General features: G+C 38.7%; 2 non-coding genes across 2 annotated transcripts; both read right to left on the bottom strand.

The window, feature by feature from the left end:
* Positions 1 to 8569: 8569 nt before the first annotated feature.
* Positions 8570 to 8642, bottom strand: TRNAV-CAC (transfer RNA valine (anticodon CAC)). Its single transcript has one exon. It is a non-coding gene; the product is annotated as a tRNA-Val (tRNA).
* A 2652-nt stretch (positions 8643 to 11294) lies between these two features.
* TRNAV-CAC (transfer RNA valine (anticodon CAC)) lies at positions 11295 to 11367 on the bottom strand. The gene has a single exon. It is a non-coding gene; the product is annotated as a tRNA-Val (tRNA).
* Between the last annotated feature and the right edge of the window lie 10836 nt (positions 11368 to 22203).

Genomic DNA, 22203 nt, shown 5'->3' on the forward strand with positions numbered 1-22203 from the left:
ACATCACCACTTCCTTGAGAAACTCTGTGTGCGACAGGGTGCATTTCAACACAGATACTTGGACCAGTAAGCATAGACAGGGTCATTACATGTCACTGACTGGGCACTGGCAAACTATGGTGAGAGATGGAGAAGGGTCTGCTGTACAAGTCTTGCCGTCCCCACGAGTTGTTTCAATCCTTCTTCTGTATGTAGAAGTTAATACACTGCTTCAGCCTCTTCAACCTCGTGTGGGTTCTCCACCTTGGCGCAAACCCTGTGTGGTCAGGCCACCCTTCCTTGCAACTGCGCACAAGGACTACCACACACCTCCTTACTATGCTGGCAGCAGAGCTCAATGCCATCAGGCGGTCAAAGTTTTACTTTGAAATGTATGGGAAATGTGAGTCACACCGCTATTCCAGAGAATAGTAGTCAGGCAGGGTCAAAACATTAATTGAGGAACAGGAACACAATGGGACGGTCAGGACTTAATCAGAAAACAAGCAGAGGTGAAATGCGGATCGGCCAACAAGGTACATAAACAGCAAGCAGGAAAAGTAGTCAGGTAACAAGCACACAAAATCCTAAAACTGAACTGGGGGTAAAATTAACCAGAGGTTCATAGCTATGTCTGGCAGTGGTCTGCAGACAGGATGGGCATAAAAAAGGGTGTGGTGTCTTCCCATTGGTTGTAGCTGAATGATGGTATTTCATCTGTGAGATACCCACCAGCTACATTCAGCCAGAGATTCTGCATCTGTCAAGGTAATGCAGCCCAGTGGGTGAGCATAACCTGCGTCCACCTGCGCCGCTGGCATCGACTCCTCTCCCATCATCAGCACTATTCATGAAAGGAACACGTTGTCACCTGGCGACCGGAGTACAAATTGACGGAGCGGACTCCGTTGGTGACTTAACAGCCGTGTGCGGCAATGATGCAAACCTGGCTGCGGGCCATCCTCAGGGCAATGTGACACACGTGCCTTGTATGGCTCACGTGTTGAACCGAATTCTCCAGCAATTTTTAAAACACCATCACGGCCTACATGGCCTTGTGCAGCGGGCACACTCGCTATGTGCTCACTTCCATCGTGCGCACACAGCAGCTCAACAACTTTCATCACTCCGGAAGTCTTAGGGTCTGGCAGTTAAACGCCGGAAATGCGATGTTCCGACACGCAGGAATTGGAATCTGCACATGTTGCAGCGTGTGTGGCAGCACCGCAGAGCCCTGCTGAAATACGGTATGACATATATCCTGGGATAACTTGATCAAGAGGTGGTGCAGATCACGCTGCTGGAGTTGTGTCAGATCAAGGACCTATGCACCCTGCTACACAGTTCACAAATGTCGACGAAGATGTTTTGCACTGGCAATGTCATTCTCAGCGTGACAATTCTGGTCATCTACATGATGCAGCACACTGTAATTATTATTCGGAGTCAGGTGTTGGGACAAGAGGAAGGGGAGGAAGTACAGGAGGAGTCATATGCGGAAGGGATAACAAGATCTACGAGGTCCAGATGGTCAGCGGCACCTATGCGGCAGTCATGGTGAGGGAGAGGGATTAACAAGGGCGCATAGTATCAGCAAAAAGTGTTGATGAAAGTGCAGGAGCCCATGAAGAAATGGAGGACGAACTGGCGATGGGCATGGAAGACTCAGCAGATGAGTGAGAGCTTGCTCACATTTCGGTTGTGCGAGGTTGTGGGGAGAGGGCAGAGGAAGGATGCACGATTCTCAAATCTCTGCCACCAACACACTAAGGACTTGGTCCTCCTGGATGCACAAGACACATGAGCGCCTTCTTGCTGCACTACCTACATGACCCTCGGATTGTATGAATTTGAAGTAATCCTGAATACTGGGTTGCCACACTGTTAGATCCCCGGTACAAGACAAAATTTGGCGAACTAATTCCTGCCATAGAAATGGACGCACGTATACAGGAGTATCTGCAGAATGTGGTACGCAATCTTAGATCTACTTTTCCACTAAACACCAGTGCTGCACAGAGTGAATCTCAACGCTTTGTCATGGATAGGAGGAAATGGTCTTTTACTTGTCCACATCGGAGGGACCGAGGGATGGCTGCTGTGCTGAGATGGCGTTGAGTACGGTGTCCCTGCACAGTTGCACTTTTGGTCATATCCCAAAATGAGTTTAAAAAGGACAGATGCTGTTGGAAAGGGGAACAGGTGTGTTGGAAAGGGGAAAAAAGTTTTGGTCCGTGGATTTGGTGGTTAAGCAACTGTAACATTTGCTGAAGAAACACCATCTGTTACAGTGGGACTGGCAGATTTGGATAAAGTGGTATATAATCTGTGACCGCTATATAACGAAAATTAATAAGAAAAGAAAGAGAAAGGTATATATCCCCATCAGCAGTCAGTGTCCACCGTGCTCCCAGTTGGAAAAGGAGAGGTTGGCAACTGGAAGGTTTGGTAAAGGATACAGAGCTGTGTGGCTATGAAACTAATAGTAGCCTGAAACGAGTTAGACGCCATTCGGATTTGGAGACTGTGAGCCCTGTTAGCGTCACAGGGTCCACATGCCCACCCAGCCCAGGAACTCCCTGTTAACAACACAGGGGCCATTGAGTACGCTGACCGTGTGCGTAGGGGCCACACCTGTGGACAGCAGGTGCATCAGCAGCAGCAGGCCTGTTAATGCCACTGGGCTGCACAAGCAGGACTGGTAGGACAGGAGCTGGTCTTAACCGTTCTGCGTTACCAACTGTGGTGGTGGCCTGCATCCACCACCCTATCCCTGCCTACCTCTGGCCTAAAGCCGCAATGGGTTCAACACATGGAGGTGTGCTCTTTCGGAGCATAATAGAAGACTGCGCACCTCCTTGTTGGCTCCAGCCCCTTTTATAACCTGGGTCCGCCCCAAACCAGGGTGAACCACAATGCACCTCCTGGAGACAAAAGTAGAGTGACACGTCATGAGTGGCATAACTAGCGTCCTATTTGGAAACGCAACTTCAATGATGACCTCATGGCTGCCATGACCCAAACACCTCACCAGTCATCGTCTGACCATCAATAATGCGGTGACAAGCCATAGGTGTGGGCCTCTGCAAGCCATTTGGGAGGACACCTGATGCCCTGTGGTCTATATGGGACCCCCACATCAGGGCCAGGGCCAAAGAGTTCATTACCGGACCTAGTCTCTGATGCAGGAAGTGCCTGAGCATGCTCAGTAGCATGAAATACAGTCTCTGAAAAAAGACTATCAGCTTTAGCATGGTGTCTAGGCACAAAACAGGACTTAGACCCGGCACGGAATGCAAGCACCTGTGCAAAGAGGCTTTTCACACTTAGTGTGGGAGCATGCGCTGTATCCCGAAAAGAAAACTTAGCGTCAGGAATAACACAGTCAGGCTGAGCATACTCACTACGCAAAACACTGTAATTATGCTGCAGCTGGGGTACATCGGCACACGCATGCGCACTAGCTGCCTCTCCACACTTAGACGTGGAGGGAAAATTGCTCTTGGAGATGCTGTCTATGAAATGAAGGAAAAGCTAAAGGAAGCCTGATTTTCTATCCCTCCGAATTATGAAATGCAGCAATGAATTCCATGAGTTTGCTATAACATTAGCGTAGCAAAATGTGCATCAGGGTGTGATGTAGAGGTGCTAGAAATAGCTTGTCACCAGTGGGGCACTAATGGAATACAACAGCCAGTTCTATGATGCCACTAAATGGCAGTATTTTGTGCTATCATTATAGCTTATTAAAAACAGAGCAGGAGGTTGTCATGCAGAGGTGCTGCACATAGATTTGCAGTAGTGTGAATAGACAAAAGTCCAATAGCCACGTTTAGGATGCCAGTAGGTACACTGAGTGTTTGCTAGTATAATGGCTGAATTTAAAAAAGTTTGAGTGTGCAATGCAGGCAGATGTGCTGCAAATATCGTTCCAATAGTGTGAATAGACAAAAGTCCAATAGCCACAATTAGGATGCCACTATGTACACTGAGTGTTTGCTAGTATAATGGCTGAGTTTAAAAAAGTTTGAGTGTGCAATGCAGGCAGACGTGCTGCAAATATCGTTCCAATAGTGTGAATAGACAAAAGTACAATAGCCACGTTTAGGATGCCAGTAGGTACACTGAGTGTTTGCTAGTATAATGGCTGAATTTAAAAAAGTTTGAGTGTGCAATGCAGGCAGACGTGCTGCAAATATCGTTCCAATAGTGTGAATAGACAAAAGTACAATAGCCACGTTTAGGATGCCAGTAGGTACACTGAGTGTTTGCTAGTATAATGGCTGAGTTTAAAAAAGTTTGAGTGTGCAATGCAGGCAGACGTGCTGCAAATATCGTTCCAATAGTGTGAATAGACAAAAGTACAATAGCCACGTTTAGGATGCCAGTAGGTACACTGAGTGTTTGCTAGTATAATGGCTGAATTTAAAAAAGTTTGAGTGTGCAATGCAGGCAGACGTGCTGCAAATATCGTTCCAATAGTGTGAATAGACAAAAGTACAATAGCCACGTTTAGGATGCCAGTAGGTACACTGAGTGCTAGTATAATGGCTGAATTTAAAAAAGTTTGAGTGTGCAATGCAGGCAGACGTGCTGCAAATATCGTTCCAATAGTGTGAATAGACAAAAGTCCAATAGCCACGTTTAGGATGCCACTAGGTACACTGAGTGTTTGCTAGTATAATGGCTGAGTTTAAAAAAGTTTGAGTGTGCAATGCAGGCAGACGTGCTGCAAATATCGTTCCAATAGTGTGAATAGACGAAAGTACAATAGCCACGTTTAGGATGCCAGTAGGTACACTGAGTGTTTGCTAGTATAATGGCTGAATTTAAAAAAGTTTGAGTGTGCAATGCAGGCAGACGTGCTGCAAATATCGTTCCAATAGTGTGAATAGACAAAAGTCCAATAGCCACGTTTAGGATGCCACTAGGTACACTGAGTGTTTGCTAGTATAATGGCTGAGTTTAAAAAAGTTTGAGTGTGCAATGCAGGCAGACGTGCTGCAAATATCGTTCCAATAGTGTGAATAGACAAAAGTACAATAGCCACGTTTAGGATGCCAGTAGGTACACTGAGTGTTTGCTAGTATAATGGCTGAATTTAAAAAAGTTGGAGTGTGCAATGTAGGCAGACGTGCTCTGCAAATGTCTTTGCACTAGTGGGACTATAGCAAAGTCCAATAGCCACGTTTAGGATGCCACTAGGTACACTGAGTGTTTGCTAGTATAATGGCTTAGTTTAAAAAAAGTTGGAGTGTGCAATGCAGGCAGACGTGCTCTGCAAATGTCTTTGCACTAGTGGGACTATAGCAAAGTCCAATAGCAACGTTTAGGATGCCACTAGGTACACTGAGTGTTTGCTAGTATAATGGCTTAGTTTAAAAAAGTTGGAGTGTGCAATGCAGGCAGACGTGCTCTGCAAATGTCTTTGCACTAGTGGGACTATAGCAAAGTCCAATAGCCACGTATAGGATGCCACTAGGTACACTGAGTGTTTGCTAGTAAAATTGCTTAGTTTAAAAAAGTTGGAGTGTGCAATGCAGGCAGACGTGCTCTGCAAATGTCTTTGCACTAGTGGGACTATAGCAAAGTCCAATAGCCACGTTTAGGATGCCACTAGGTACACTGAGTGTTTGCTAGTATAATGGCTTAGTTATAATGAGTTGGAGTGTGCAGAGGACAGGAGGGTACAGTGGCAGGATTGTGGTGCTCTGAGTAGAGGAATGGAAGCCTGCCTTTCTATTCCCTCCTAATTGTGAAATGCAGGGAGGAAATCCCTGACCTTGGCTACACAGACGCTGTCTCTGTTTTCGGGACCTGTCACCTATGGCTCTCTGACCCTGCCGGTTTGAGCCCCTAAAAGGACTGCTATAAAGTGCTCTCCCTAAGCTGTCTAACGCTGTGTATGCAGCGCATACAGCTGTATCGGCGATAGGACTCAGGAGGACGGAGCTGCGACAGTGATGCCTGTCACCAAAGACGCAGAAGGCAGATAATGGCGTCCTGGAAGAAAATGTCCGGTTTTATAATGCAGGGACATGTGACATGGACATCCTATCACACATGCTGTTGCTTCTCTGGCTCAAAGTCCACTTAGCTGTGTGTGTGTCTGGGATTGGCTGACATGCTGGCCCGCCCCACAAGACGCGCGCGCTTAGGGAAGGAAGACAAGAAAAAAAAAAAAAAATGGCGATCGCCATTATACAAACAGCAGTGATCTGAAGGCGCTGTTCACGCACACTATACACTGAAATGTCATAATAGTGTGATTCACAGAGTGACTTACACTATTACAGCAGAAACCAAGCTAGGATTTAGCTGTTTTTTTGCTGCTAGAACCGTTTTCGAACGTTTCTAGAACTATCGAGCTTTTGCAAAAAGCTCGAGTTCTAGTTCGATCTAGAACATGCCCCAAAATCACTCGAGCCTAGAACTGGAGAACCACGAACCACGAACCGCGCTCAACTCTATTAGAGACGAGTTTTGACCGCCAGGGGAAAAAAAAAAATAATTTGTAGTTCTGTTTGTGATGGAAGCCAAAACATCCCGTCATTCGGCAACAAAGCCGAGAACTTCATATATTGGAGTTGGATAGCGTATTACTTCAACACTAAGAACAGATTGGTTTCACTGGGGATTGAACCCAGGACCTTTTGCGTGTTAAGCAGATGTGATGACCACTTCTCTATGAAACCTGATGGAAAGTTACTGTGTATTGGCTAGCAGAGCAGAATTGTGACTGACGGGGCCTTTTTATTGCTGAAGGAAAGTATTTTTGGTTAATGAAACATTTACAATTATTATTACATATTTTACCAGTTTTATTCCTACAAAGGGATTTTGCTTAAATTGAAGTTTATATTGAATGTGTTACTTTTTTCTCCATAGTTTGGTCTTTTGCTTTTGTATTTTTGGGAACTATATATTTTGAAACAAATAGGATTTTTATAATATGGGATTATGTTTTCTGCTAAAATGGTCAATAAAAAAGAAACCCAAAATCGTAGTTCTCTTTGTGATGGAAGCCAAAATGTATTGTCATTTGGCAACGAAACCAAGAATTTCACATATTACAAGTCGATAGGAAATTACTTCAACACCAAAAACAGATTGGTTTCACTGGGGATTGAACCCAGTACCTTCTGCATGTGAAGCAGACGTGATTTCCACTACACTATGAAACCTTTGAAAGCCTGCAAAGTAATGGCAATTAGAGACGAGTTTTGACCGCCAGGGAAAAAACAAACAAATTTGTAGCTCTGTTGGGGATGGAAGCCAAAACATCCCATCATTCAGCAATAAAACCAAGAACTTCATATATTGTAGTTTAATTGAGTATTATTTCAACACCAAGAACAGATTGGTTTTACTGGGGATTGAACGCAGGACCTTCCGCGTGTTAAACAGACGTGATGACCACTACTCTATGAAACCTGATGGAAAGTTACTGTGTATTGGCTAGCAGAGCAGAATTGTGACTGACGGGGCCTTTTTATTGCTGAAGGAAAGTATTTTTGGTTAATGAAACATTTACAATTTTTATTACATATTTTACCAGTTTTATTCCTACAAAGGGATTTTGCTTAAAAGGAAGTTTACATTGAATGTGTTACTTTTTTCCACATAGTTTAGTTGTTTGCTTTTGTATTTAAAGGAACTATATATTTTGAAACAAACAGGATTTTTATAATATGGGATTATGTTTTCTGCTAAAATGGTGAATAAAAAAGAAACCCAAAATCGTAGTTCTCTTGGTGATGGAAGCCAAAATATATTATCAGTTGGCAACAAAACAAAGAATTTCATATGTTACAGGTTGATAGCAAATTACTTCAACAGTGAAAACGGCTTGATTTTACTGGGGATTGAACCCAGGACCTTCTGCGTGTGAAGTAGACGAGATGACGACTCCACTATGAAATCTGTGAAATCCTGCTAAGTAATGGCATTTAGAGACCAGTTTTGACCGCCAGGGGAAAAAAAAAAATAATTTGTAGTTCTGTTTGTGATGGAAGCCAAAACATCCCGTCATTCGGCAACAAAGCCGAGAACTTCATATATTGTAGTTGGATAGCGTATTATTTCAACACTAAGAACAGATTGGTTTCACTGGGGATTAAACCCAGGACCTTCTGCGTGTTAAGCAGACGTGATGACCACTACACTATGAAACCTGACAAAAAGTTACTGTGTATTGGCTAGCAGAGCAGAATTGTGACTGACGGGGCCTTTTTATTGCTGAAGGAAAGTATTTTTGGTTAATGAAACATTTACAATTATTATTACATATTTTACCAGTTTTATTCCTAGAAAGGGATTTTGCTTAAATTGAAGTTTATATTGAATGTGTTACTTTTTTCTCCATAGTTTGGTCTTTTGCTTTTGCATTTATGGGAACTATATATTTTGAAACAAATAGGATTTTTATAATATGGGATTATGTTTTCTGCTAAAATGGTCAATAAAAAAGAAACCCAAAATCGTAGTTCTCTTTGTGATGGAAGCCAAAATGTATTGTCATTTGGCAACGAAACCAAGAATTTCACATATTACAAGTCGATAGGAAATTACTTCAACACCAAAAACAGATTGGTTTCACTGGGGATTGAACCCAGGACCTTCTGCGTGTGAAGCAGACGTGATGACCACTACACTATGAAACCTTTGAAATCCGGCAAAGTAATGGCAATTAGAGTCGAGTTTTGACCACCAGCGGAAAAAAACCAAATTCGTAGCTCTGTTGGGGATGGAAACCAAAACATCCCATCATTCGGCAACAAAGCCAAGAACTTCATATATTGTAGTTTAATCGAGTATTATTTCAACACCAAGAACAGATTGGTTTTACTGGGGATTGAACGCAGGACCTTCTGCGTGTTAAGCAGACGTGATGACCACTACTCTATGAAACCTGATGGAAAGTTACTGTGTATTGGCTAGCAGAGCAGAATTGTGACTGACGGGGCCTTTTTATTGCTGAAGGAAAGTATTTTTGGTTAATGTAACATTTACAATTTTTATTACATATTTTACCAGTTTTATTCCTACAAAGGGATTTTGCTTAAAAGGAAGTTTACATTGAATGTGTTACTTTTTTCCACATAGTTTAGTTGTTTGCTTTTGTATTTAAAGGAACTATATATTTTGAAACAAACAGGATTTTTATAATATGGGATTATGTTTTCTGCTAAACTGGTCAATAAAAAAGAAACCCAAAATCGTAGTTCTCTTGGTGATGGAAGCCAAAATATATTATCAGTTGGCAACAAAACAAAGAATTTCATATGTTACAGGTTGATAGCAAATTACTTCAACAGCAAAAACGGCTTGTTTTTACTGGGGATTGAACCCAGGACCTTCTGAGTGTGAAGTAGACGTGTTGACGACTCCACTATGAAACCTGTGAAATCCTGCAAAGTAATGGCATTTAGAGACGAGTTTTGACCGCCAGGGAAAAAAAATAAATAAATTTGTAGTTCTGTTTGTGATGGAAGCCAAAACATCCCGTCATTCTGCTACAAAGCCGAGAACTTCATATATTGGAGTTGGATAGCGTATTATTTCAACACTAAGAACAGATTGGTTTCACTGGGGATTGAACGCAGGATCTTCTGCGTGTTAAGCAGACGTGATGACCACTACACTATGAAACCTGACGAAAAGTTACTGTGTATTGGCTAGCAGAGCAGAATTGTGACTGACGGGGCCTTTTTATTGCTGAAGGAAAGTATTTTTGGTTAATGAAAACAATTATTATTACATATTTTACCAGTTTTATTCCTACAAAGGGATTTTGCTTAAAAGGAAGTTTATATTGAATGTGTTACTTTTTTCCACATAGTTTAGTTGTTTGCTTTTGTATTTAAAGGAACTATATATATAATATGGGATTATGTTTTCTGCTAAAATGGTGAATGAAAAAGAAACCCAAAATCGTAGTTCTCTTTGTGATGGAAGCCAATATTCCATCACAAATTCGTAGCTCTGTTGGGGATGGAAGCCAAAACATTCCATCCTTCGGCATCAAAGCCAAGAACTTCATATATTGTAGTTTAATTGAGTATTATTTCTACACCAAGAACAGATTGGTTTTACTGGGGATTGAACGCAGGACCTTCTGCGTGTTAAGCAGACGTGATGACCACTACTCTGTGAAACCTGATGGAAAGTTACTGTGTATTGGCTAGCAGAGCAGAATTGTGACTGACGGGGCCTTTTTATTGCTGAAGGAAAGTATTTTTGGTTAATGAAACATTTACAATTTTTATTACATATTTTACCAGTTTTATTCCTACAAAGAGATTTTGCTTAAAAGGAAGTTTACATTGAATGTTTTACTTTTTTCCACACAGTTTAGTTGTTTGCTTTTGTATTTAAAGGAACTATATATTTTGAAACAAACAGGATTTTTATAATATGGGATTATATTTTCTGCTAAAATGGTCAATAAAAAAGAAACCCAAAATCGTAGTTCTCTTGGTGATGGAAGCCAAAATATATTATCAGTTGGCAACAAAACAAAGAATTTCATATGTTACAGGTTGATAGTAAATTACTTCAACAGTGAAAACGGCTTGATATCACTGGGGATTGAACCCAGGACCTTCTGCGTGTGAAGTAGACGAGATGACGACTCCACTATGAAATCTGTGAAAGCCTGCAAAGTAATGGCATTTAGAGACCAGTTTTGACCGCCAGGGGAAAAAAAAAAATAATTTGTAGTTCTGTTTGTGATGGAAGCCAAAACATCCCGTCATTCGGCAACAAAGCCGAGAACTTCATATATTGTAGTTGGATAGCGTATTATTTCAACACTAAGAACAGATTGGTTTCACTGGGGATTAAACCCAGGACCTTCTGCGTGTTAAGCAGACGTGATGACCACTACACTATGAAACCTGACGAAAAGTTACTGTGTATTGGCTAGCAGAGCAGAATTGTGACTGACGGGGCCTTTTTATTGCTGAAGGAAAGTATTTTTGGTTAATGAAACATTTACAATTATTATTACATATTTTACCAGTTTTATTCCTAGAAAGGGATTTTGCTTAAATTGAAGTTTATATTGAATGTGTTACTTTTTTCTCCATAGTTTGGTCTTTTGCTTTTGCATTTATGGGAACTATATATTTTGAAACAAATAGGATTTTTATAATATGGGATTATGTTTTCTGCTAAAATGGTCAATAAAAAAGAAACCCAAAATCAGAGTTCTCTTTGTGATGGAAGCCAAAATGTATTGTCATTTGGCAACGAAACCAAGAATTTCACATATTACAAGTCGATAGGAAATTACTTCAACACCAAAAACAGATTGGTTTCACTGGGGATTGAACCCAGGACCTTCTGCGTGTGAAGCAGACGTGATGACCACTACACTATGAAACCTTTGAAATCCTGCAAAGTAATGGCAATTAGAGTCGAGTTTTGACCACCAGCGGAAAAAAACCAAATTCGTAGCTCTGTTGGGGATGGAAGCCAAAACATCCCATCATTCGGCAACAAAGCCAAGAACTTCATATATTGTAGTTTAATCGAGTATTATTTCAACACCAAGAACAGATTGGTTTTACTGGGGATTGAACGCAGGACCTTCTGCGTGTTAAGCAGACGTGATGACCACTACTCTATGAAACCTGATGGAAAGTTACTGTGTATTGGCTAGCAGAGCAGAATTGTGACTGACGGGGCCTTTTTATTGCTGAAGGAAAGTATTTTTGGTTAATGTAACATTTACAATTTTTATTACATATTTTACCAGTTTTATTCCTACAAAGGGATTTTGCTTAAAAGGAAGTTTACATTGAATGTGTTACTTTTTTCCACATAGTTTAGTTGTTTGCTTTTGTATTTAAAGGAACTATATATTTTGAAACAAACAGGATTTTTATAATATGGGATTATGTTTTCTGCTAAACTGGTCAATAAAAAAGAAACCCAAAATCGTAGTTCTCTTGGTGATGGAAGCCAAAATATATTATCAGTTGGCAACAAAACAAAGAATTTAATATGTTACAGGTTGATAGCAAATTACTTCAACAGCAAAAACGGCTTGTTTTTACTGGGGATTGAACCCAGGACCTTCTGAGTGTGAAGTAGACGTGTTGACGACTCCACTATGAAACCTGTGAAATCCTGCAAAGTAATGGCATTTAGAGACGAGTTTTGACCGCCAGGGAAAAAAATAAATAAATTTGTAGTTCTGTTTGTGATGGAAGCCAAAACATCCCGTCATTCTGCTACAAAGCCGAGAACTTCATATATTGGAGTTGGATAGCGTATTATTTCAACACTAAGAACAGATTGGTTTCACTGGGGATTGAACGCAGGATCTTCTGCGTGTTAAGCAGACGTGATGACCACTACACTATGAAACCCGACGAAAAGTTACTGTGTATTGGCTAGCAGAGCAGAATTGTGACTGACGGGGCCTTTTTATTGCTGAAGGAAAGTATTTTTGGTTAATGAAAACAATTATTATTACATATTTTACCAGTTTTATTCCTACAAAGGGATTTTGCTTAAAAGGAAGTTTATATTGAATGTGTTACTTTTTTCCACATAGTTTAGTTGTTTGCTTTTGTATTTAAAGGAACTATATATATAATATGGGATTATGTTTTCTGCTAAAATGGTGAATGAAAAAGAAACCCAAAATCGTAGTTCTCTTTGTGATGGAAACCAATATTCCATCACAAATTCGTAGCTCTGTTGGGGATGGAAGCCAAAACATTCCATCCTTCGGCATCAAAGCCAAGAACTTCATATATTGTAGTTTAATTGAGTATTATTTCTACACCAAGAACAGATTGGTTTTACTGGGGATTGAACGCAGGACCTTCTGCGTGTTAAGCAGACGTGATGACCACTACTCTGTGAAACCTGATGGAAAGTTTCTGTGTATTGGCTAGCAGAGCAGAATTGTGACTGACGGGGCCTTTTTATTGCTGAAGTATTTTTGGTTAATGAAACATTTACAATTTTTATTACATATTTTACCAGTTTTATTCCTACAAAGAGATTTTGCTTAAAAGGAAGTTTACATTGAATGTTTTACTTTTTTCCACACAGTTTAGTTGTTTGCTTTTGTATTTAAAGGAACTATATATTTTGAAACAAACAGGATTTTTATAATATGGGATTATGTTTTCTGCTAAAATGGTCAATAAAAAAGAAACCCAAAATCGTAGTTCTCTTTGTGATGGAAGCCAAAATGTATTGTCATTTGGCAACGAAACCAAGAATTTCACATATTACAAGTCGATAGGAAATTACTTCAACACCAAAAACATATTGGCTTCACTGGGGATTGAACCCAGGACTTTCTGCGTGTGAAGCAGACGTGATGACCACTACACCATGAAACCTTTGAAATCCTGCAAAATAATGGCAATTAGAGACGAGTTTTGACCGCTAGTGGAAAAAAAACAAATTCGTAGCTCTGTTGGGGATGGAAGCCAAAACATCCCATCATTCGGCAACAAAGCCAAGAACTTCATATATTGTAGTTTAATCGAGTATTATTTCAACACCAAGAACAGATTGGTTTTACTGGGGATTGAACGCAGGACCTTCTGCGTGTTAAGCAGACGTGAAGACCACTACTCTATGAAACCTGATGGAAAGTTACTGTGTATTGGCTAGCAGAGCAGAATTGTGACTGACGGGGCCTTTTTATTGCTGAAGGAAAGTATTTTTGGTTAATGTAACATTTACAATTTTTATTACATATTTTACCAGTTTTATTCCTACAAAGGGATTTTGCTTAAAAGGAAGTTTACATTGAATGTGTTACTTTTTTCCACATAGTTTAGTTGTTTGCTTTTGTATTTAAAGGAACTATATATTTTGAAACAAACAGGATTTTTATAATATGGGATTATGTTTTCTGCTAAAATGGTCAATAAAAAAGAAACCCAAAATCGTAGTTCTCTTGGTGATGGAAGCCAAAATATATTATCAGTTGGCAACAAAACAAAGAATTTCATATGTTACAGGTTGATAGCAAATTACTTCAACAGCAAAAACGGCTTGTTTTTACTGGGAATTGAACCCAGGACCTTCTGAGTGTGAAGTAGACGTGTTGACGACTCCACTATGAAACCTGTGAAATCCTGCAAAGTAATGGCATTTAGAGACGAGTTTTGACCGCCAGGGAAAAAAAAAAAAAAAATTTGTAGTTCTGTTTGTGATGGAAGCCAAAACATCCCGTCATTCTGCTACAAAGCCGAGAACTTCATATATTGGAGTTGGATAGCGTATTATTTCAACACTAAGAACAGATTGGTTTCACTGGGGATTGAACGCAGGATCTTCTGCGTGTTAAGCAGACGTGATGACCACTACACTATGAAACCTGACGAAAAGTTACTGTGTATTGGCTAGCAGAGCAGAATTGTGACTGACGGGGCCTTTTTATTGCTGAAGGAAAGTATTTTTGGTTAATGAAAACAATTATTATTACATATTTTACCAGTTTTATTCCTACAAAGGGATTTTGCTTAAAAGGAAGTTTATATTGAATGTGTTACTTTTTTCCACATAGTTTAGTTGTTTGCTTTTGTATTTAAAGGAACTATATATATAATATGGGATTATGTTTTCTGCTAAAATGGTGAATGAAAAAGAAACCCAAAATCGTAGTTCTCTTTGTGATGGAAGCCAATATTCCATCACAAATTCGTAGCTCTGTTGGGGATGGAAGCCAAAACATTCCATCCTTCGGCATCAAAGCCAAGAACTTCATATATTGTAGTTTAATCGAGTATTATTTCAACACCAAGAACAGATTGGTTTTACTGGGGATTGAACGCAGGACCTTCTGCGTGTTAAGCAGACGTGAAGACCACTACTCTATGAAACCTGATGGAAAGTTACTGTGTATTGGCTAGCAGAGCAGAATTGTGACTGACGGGGCCTTTTTATTGCTGAAGGAAAGTATTTTTGGTTAATGTAACATTTACAATTTTTATTACATATTTTACCAGTTTTATTCCTACAAAGGGATTTTGCTTAAAAGGAAGTTTACATTGAATGTGTTACTTTTTTCCACATAGTTTAGTTGTTTGCTTTTGTATTTAAAGGAACTATATATTTTGAAACAAACAGGATTTTTATAATATGGGATTATGTTTTCTGCTAAAATTGTCAATGAAAAATAAACCCAAAATCGTAGTTCTCTTGGTGAGGGAAGCCAAAATATATTATCAGTTGGCAATAAAACCAAGAATTTCATATATATCAGGTTGATAGCAAACTACTTCAACAGCGAAAACGGCTTGTTTTTACTGGGGATTGAACCCAGGACCTTCTGCATGTGAAGTAGACGTGATGACCACTCCACTATGAAACCTGTGAAATCCTGCAAAGTAATGGCATTTAGAGACGAGTTTTGACCGCCAGGGGAAAAAAAAAAAATTATTTGTAGTTCTGTTTGTGATGGAAGCCAAAACATACCGTCATTCGGCAACAATGCCGAGAACTTCATATATTGTAGTTGAATAGCTTATGATTTCAACACTAAGAACAGATTGGTTTAACCGAGGATTGAACCCAGGACCTTCTGCGTGTTAAGCAGACGTGATGACCACTACATTATGAAACCTGACAAAAAGTTACTGTGTATTGGCTAGCAGAGCAGAATTGTGACTGACGGGGCCTTTTTATTGCTGAAGGAAAGTATTTTTGGTTAATGAAACATTTACAATTATTATTACATATTTTACCAGTTTTATTCCTACAAAGGGATTTTGCTTAAATTGAAGTTTATATTGAATGTGTTACTTTTTTCTCCATAGTTTGGTCTTTTGCTTTTGCATTTATGGGAACTATATATTTTGAAACAAATAGGATTTTTATAATATGGGATTATGTTTTCTGCTAAAATGGTCAATAAAAAAGAATCCCAAAATCGTAGTTCTCTTTGTGATGGAAGCCAAAATGTATTGTCATTTGGCAACGAAACCAAGAATTTCACATATTACAAGTCGATAGGAAATTACTTCAACACCAAAAACAGATTGGTTTCACTGGGGATTGAACCCAGGACTTTCTGCGTGTGAAGCAGACGTGATGACTACTACACTATGAAACCTTTGAAATCCTGCAAAATAATGGCAATTAGAGACGAGTTTTGACCGCTAGGGGAAAAAAAACAAATTCGTAGCTCTGTTGGTGATGGAAGCTAAAACATCCCGTTATTCGGCAACAAAGCCAAGAACTTCATATATTGTAGTTTAATTGAGTATTATTTAAACCCCAAGAACAGATTGGTTTTACTGGGGATTGAACGCAGGACCTTCTGCGTGTTAAGCAGACGTGATGACCACTACTCTATGAAACCTGATGGAAAGTTACCGTGTATTGGCTAGCAGAGCAGAATTGTGACTGACGGGGCCTTTTTATTGCTGAAGGAAAGTATTTTTGGTTAATGAAACATTTACAATTTTTATTACATATTTTACCAATTTTATTCCTACAAAGGGATTTTGCTTAAAAGGAAGTTTACATTGAATGTGTTACTTTTTTCCACATAGTTTAGTTGTTTGATTTTGTATTTAAAGGAACTATATATTTTGAAGCAAACAGGATTTTTATAATATGGGATTATGTTTTCTGCTAAAATGGTCAATAAAAAAGAAACACAAAATCGTAGTTCTCTTGGTGATGGAAGCCAAAATATATTATCAGTTGGCAACAAAAGAAAGAATTTCATATGTTACAGGTTGATATCAAATTACTTCCCATCATTCGACAACAAAGCCAAGAACTTCATATATTGTAGTTTAATTGAGTATTATTTCAACACCAAGAACAGATTGGTTTTACTGGGGATTGAACGCAGGACATTCTGCGCGTTAAGCAGACGTGATGACCACTACTCTATGAAACCTGATGGAAATTTACTGTGTATTGGCTAGCAGAGCAGAATTGTGACTGACGGGGCCTTTTTATTGCTTTAGAAAGTATTTTTTGTTAATGAAACATTTACAATTTTTATTACATATTTTACCAGTTTTATTCCTACAAAGGGATTTTGCTTAAAAGGAAGTTTACATTGAATGTGTTACTTTTTTCCACATAGTTTAGTTGTTTGCTTTTGTATTTAAAGGAACTATATATTTTGAAACAAACAGGATTTTTATAATATGGGATTATGTTTTCTGCTAAAATGGTCAATAAAAAAGAAACCCAAAATCGTAGTTCTCTTGGTAATAAAAGCCAAAATATATTATCAGTTGGCAACAAAACAAAGAATTTCATATGTTACAGGTTGATAGCAAATTACTTCAACAGCGAAAACGGCTTGTTTTTACTGGGGATTGAACCCAAGACCTTCTGCGTGTGAAGTAGACGTGATGACGACTCCACTATGAAACTTGTGAAATCCTTCAAAGTAATGGCATTTAGAGACGAGTTTTGACCGCCAGGGGAAAAAAATAATAATTTGTAGTTCTGTTTGTGATGGAAGCCAAGACATCCCGTCATACGGCAACAAAGCCGAGAACTTCATATATTGTAGTTGGATAGCGTATTATTTCAACACTAAGAACAGATTGGTTTCACTGGGGATTGAACCCAGGACCTGCTGCGTGTTAAGCAGATGTGATGACCACTACACTATGAAACCTGACGATAAGTTACTGTGTATTGGCTAGCAGAGCAGAATTGTGACTGACTGGGCCTTTTTATTGCTGAAGGAAAGTATTTTTGGTTAATGAAACATTTACAATTATTATTACATATTTTACCAGTTTTATTCCTACAAAGGAATTTTGCTTAAATTGAAGTTTATATTGAATGTGTTACTTTTTTCTCCATAGTTTGGTCTTTTGCTTTTGTATTTATGGGAACTATATATTTTGAAACAAATAGGATTTTTATAATATGGGATTATGTTTTCTGCTAAAATGGTCAATAAAAAAGAAACCCAAAATCGTAGTTCTCTTTGTGATGGAAGCCAAAATGTATTGTCATTTGGCAACGAAACCAAGAATTTCACATATTACAAGTCGATAGGAAATTACTTCAACACCAAAAACAGATTGGTTTCACTGGGGATTGAACCCAGGACCTTCTGCGTGTGAAGCATACGTGATGACCACTACACTATGAAACCTTTGAAATTCTGCAAAGTAATGGCAATTAGAGACGAGTTTTGACTGCCAGGGGAAAAAAAACAAATTCGTAGCTCTGTTGGTGATGGAAGCTAAAACATCCCGTTATTCGGCAACAAAGCCAAGAACTTTATATACTGCAGGTTGATAGGGGATTATTTCAACACCAAGAACACATGGGTTTCACTGGGGATTGAACCCAGGACCTTCTGCGTGTAAAGCAGACGTGATTTCCACTGCACTATGAAACCTTTGAAAGCCTGCAAAGTAATGGCAATTAGAGACGAGTTTTGACCGCCAGGGAAAAAAAAACCAAATTCGTAGCTCTGTTCGGGATGGAAGCCAAAACATCCCATCATTCGGCAACAAAGCCAAGAACTTCATATATTGTAGTTTAATTGAGTATTATTTCAACACCAAGAACAGATTGGTTTTACTGGGGATTGAACACAGGACCTTCTGCGCGTTAAGCAGACGTGATGACCACTACTCTATAAAACCTGATGGAAAGTTACTGTGTATTGGCTAGCAGAGCAGAATTGTGACTGACGTTGCCTTTTTATTGCTGAAGAAACTATTTTTTGTTAATGAAACATTTACAATTTTTATTACATATTTTACCAGTTTTATTCCTACAAAGAAATTTTACTTAAAAGGAAGTTTACATTGAATGTGTTACTTTTTTCCACATGGTTTAGTTGTTTGCTTTTGTATTTAAAGGAACTATATATTTTGAAACAAACAGGATTTTTATAATATGGGATTATGTTTTCTGCTAAAATGGTCAATAAAAAAGAAACCCAAAATCGTAGTTCTCTTGGTAATAAAAGCCAAAATATATTATCAGTTGGCAACAAAACAAAGAATTTCATATGTTACAGGTTGATAGCAAATTACTTCAACAGCGAAAACAGCTTGTTTTTACTGGGGATTGAACCCAGGACCTTCTGCGTGTGAAGTAGACGTGATGACGACTCCACTATGAAACTTGTGAAATCCTGCAAAGTAATGGCATTTAGAGACGAGTTTTGACCGCCAGGGGAAAAAAAATAATAATTTGTAGTTCTGTTTGTGATGGAAGCCAAAAAATCCCGTCATACGGCAACAAAGCCGAGAACTTCATATATTGTAGTTGGATAGCGTATTTTTTCAACACTAAGAACAGATTGGTTTCACTGGGGATTGAACCCAGGACCTTCTGCGTGTTAAGCAGATATGATGACCACTACTCTATGAAACCTGATGGAAAGTTACTGTGTATTGGCTAGCAGAGCAGAATTGTGACTGACGGGGCCTTTTTATTGCTGAAGGAAAGTATTTTTGGTTAATGAAACATTTACAATTTTTATTACATATTTTACCAGTTTTATTCCTACAAAGGGATTTTGCTTAAAAGGAAGTTTACATTGAATGTGTTACTTTTTTCCACATAGTTTAGTTGTTTGCTTTTGTATTTAAAGGAACTATATATTTTGAAACAAACAGGATTTTTATAATATGGGATTATGTTTTCTGCTAAAATGGTCAATAAAAAAGAAACCCAAAATCGTAGTTCTCTTGGTGATGGAAGCCAAAATATATTATCAGTTGGCAACAAAACAAAGAATTTCATATGTTACAGGTTGATAGCAAATTACTTCAACAGTGAAAACGGCTTGATTTTACTGGGGATTGAACCCAGGACCTTCTGCGTGTGAAGTAGACGAGATGACGACTCCACTATGAAATCTGTGAAATCCTGCAAAGTAATGGCATTTAGAGACCAGTTTTGACCGCCAGGGGAAAAAAAAAAATAATTTGTAGTTCTGTTTGTGATGGAAGCCAAAACATCCCGTCATTCGGCAACAAAGCCGAGAACTTCATATATTGTAGTTGGATAGCGTATTATTTCAACACTAAGAACAGATTGGTTTCACTGGGGATTAAACCCAGGACCTTCTGCGTGTTAAGCAGACGTGATGACCACTACACTATGAAACCTGACGAAAAGTTACTGTGTATTGGCTAGCAGAGCAGAATTGTGACTGACGGGGCCTTTTTATTGCTGAAGGAAAGTATTTTTGGTTAATGAAACATTTACAATTATTATTACATATTTTACCTGTTTTATTCCTAGAAAGGGATTTTGCTTAAATTGAAGTTTATATTGAATGTGTTACTTTTTTCTCCATAGTTTGGTCTTTTGCTTTTGCATTTATGGGAACTATATATTTTGAAACAAATAGGATTTTTATAATATGGGATTATGTTTTCTGCTAAAATGGTCAATAAAAAAGAAACCCAAAATCGTAGTTCTCTTTGTGATGGAAGCCAAAATGTATTGTCATTTGGCAACGAAACCAAGAATTTCACATATTACAAGTCGATAGGAAATTACTTCAACACCAAAAACAGATTGGTTTCACTGGGGATTGAACCCAGGACCTACTGCGTGTGAAGCAGACGTGATGACCACTACACTATGAAACCTTTGAAATCCTGCAAAGTAATGGCAATTAGAGTCGAGTTTTGACCACCAGCGGAAAAAAACCAAATTCGTAGCTCTGTTGGGGATGGAAGCCAAAACATCCCATCATTCGGCAACAAAGCCAAGAACTTCATATATTGTAGTTTAATCAAGTATTATTTCAACACCAAGAACAGATTGGTTTTACTGGGGATTGAACGCAGGACCATCTGCGTGTTAAGCAGACGTGATGACCACTACTCTATGAAACCTGATGGAAAGTTACTGTGTATTGGCTAGCAGAGCAGAATTGTGACTGACGGGGCCTTTTTATTGCTGAAGGAAAGTATTTTTGGTTAATGTAACATTTACAATTTTTATTACATATTTTACCAGTTTTATTCCTACAAAGGGATTTTGCTTAAAAGGAAGTTTACATTGAATGTGTTACTTTTTTCCACATAGTTTAGTTGTTTGCTTTTGTATTTAAAGGAACTATATATTTTGAAACAAACAGGATTTTTATAATATGGGATTATGTTTTCTGCTAAACTGGTCAATAAAAAAGAAACCCAAAATCGTAGTTCTCTTGGTGATGGAAGCCAAAATATATTATCAGTTGGCAACAAAACAAAGAATTTCATATGTTACAGGTTGATAGCAAATTACTTCAACAGCAAAAACGGCTTGTTTTTACTGGGGATTGAACCCAGGACCTTCTGAGTGTGAAGTAGACGTGTTGACGACTCCACTATGAAATCTGTGAAATCCTGCAAAGTAATGGCATTTAGAGACGAGTTTTGACCGCCAGGGAAAAAAAAAAAATAAATTTGTAGTTCTGTTTGTGATGGAAGCCAAAACATCCCGTCATTCTGCTACAAAGCCGAGAACTTCATATATTGGAGTTGGATAGCGTATTATTTCAACACTAAGAACAGATTGGTTTCACTGGGGATTGAACGCAGGATCTTCTGCGTGTTAAGCAGACGTGATGACCACTACACTATGAAACATGACGAAAAGTTACTGTGTATTGGCTAGCAGAGCAGAATTGTGACTGACGGGGCCTTTTTATTGCTGAAGGAAAGTATTTTTGGTTAATGAAAACAATTATTATTACATATTTTACCAGTTTTATTCCTACAAAGGGATTTTGCTTAAAAGGAAGTTTATATTGAATGTGTTACTTTTTTCCACATAGTTTAGTTGTTTGCTTTTGTATTTAAAGGAACTATATATATAATATGGGATTATGTTTTCTGCTAAAATGGTGAATGAAAAAGAAACCCAAAATCGTAGTTCTCTTTGTGATGGAAGCCAATATTCCATCACAAATTCGTAGCTCTGTTGGGGATGGAAGCCAAAACATTCCATCCTTCGGCAACAAAGCCAAGAACTTCATATATTGTAGTTTAATCGAGTATTATTTCAACACCAAGAACAGATTGGTTTTACTGGGGATTGAACGCAGGACCTTCTGCGTGTTAAGCAGACGTGAAGACCACTACTCTATGAAACCTGATGGAAAGTTACTGTGTATTGGCTAGCAGAGCAGAATTGTGACTGACGGGGCCTTTTTATTGCTGAAGGAAAGTATTTTTGGTTAATGTAACATTTACAATTTTTATTACATATTTTACCAGTTTTATTCCTACAAAGGGA

The sequence above is a fragment of the Anomaloglossus baeobatrachus genome, chromosome 2, assembly GCF_048569485.1.
Source record: "Anomaloglossus baeobatrachus isolate aAnoBae1 chromosome 2, aAnoBae1.hap1, whole genome shotgun sequence".
In the NCBI taxonomy this organism is placed as follows: Eukaryota; Metazoa; Chordata; class Amphibia; order Anura; family Aromobatidae; genus Anomaloglossus; species Anomaloglossus baeobatrachus.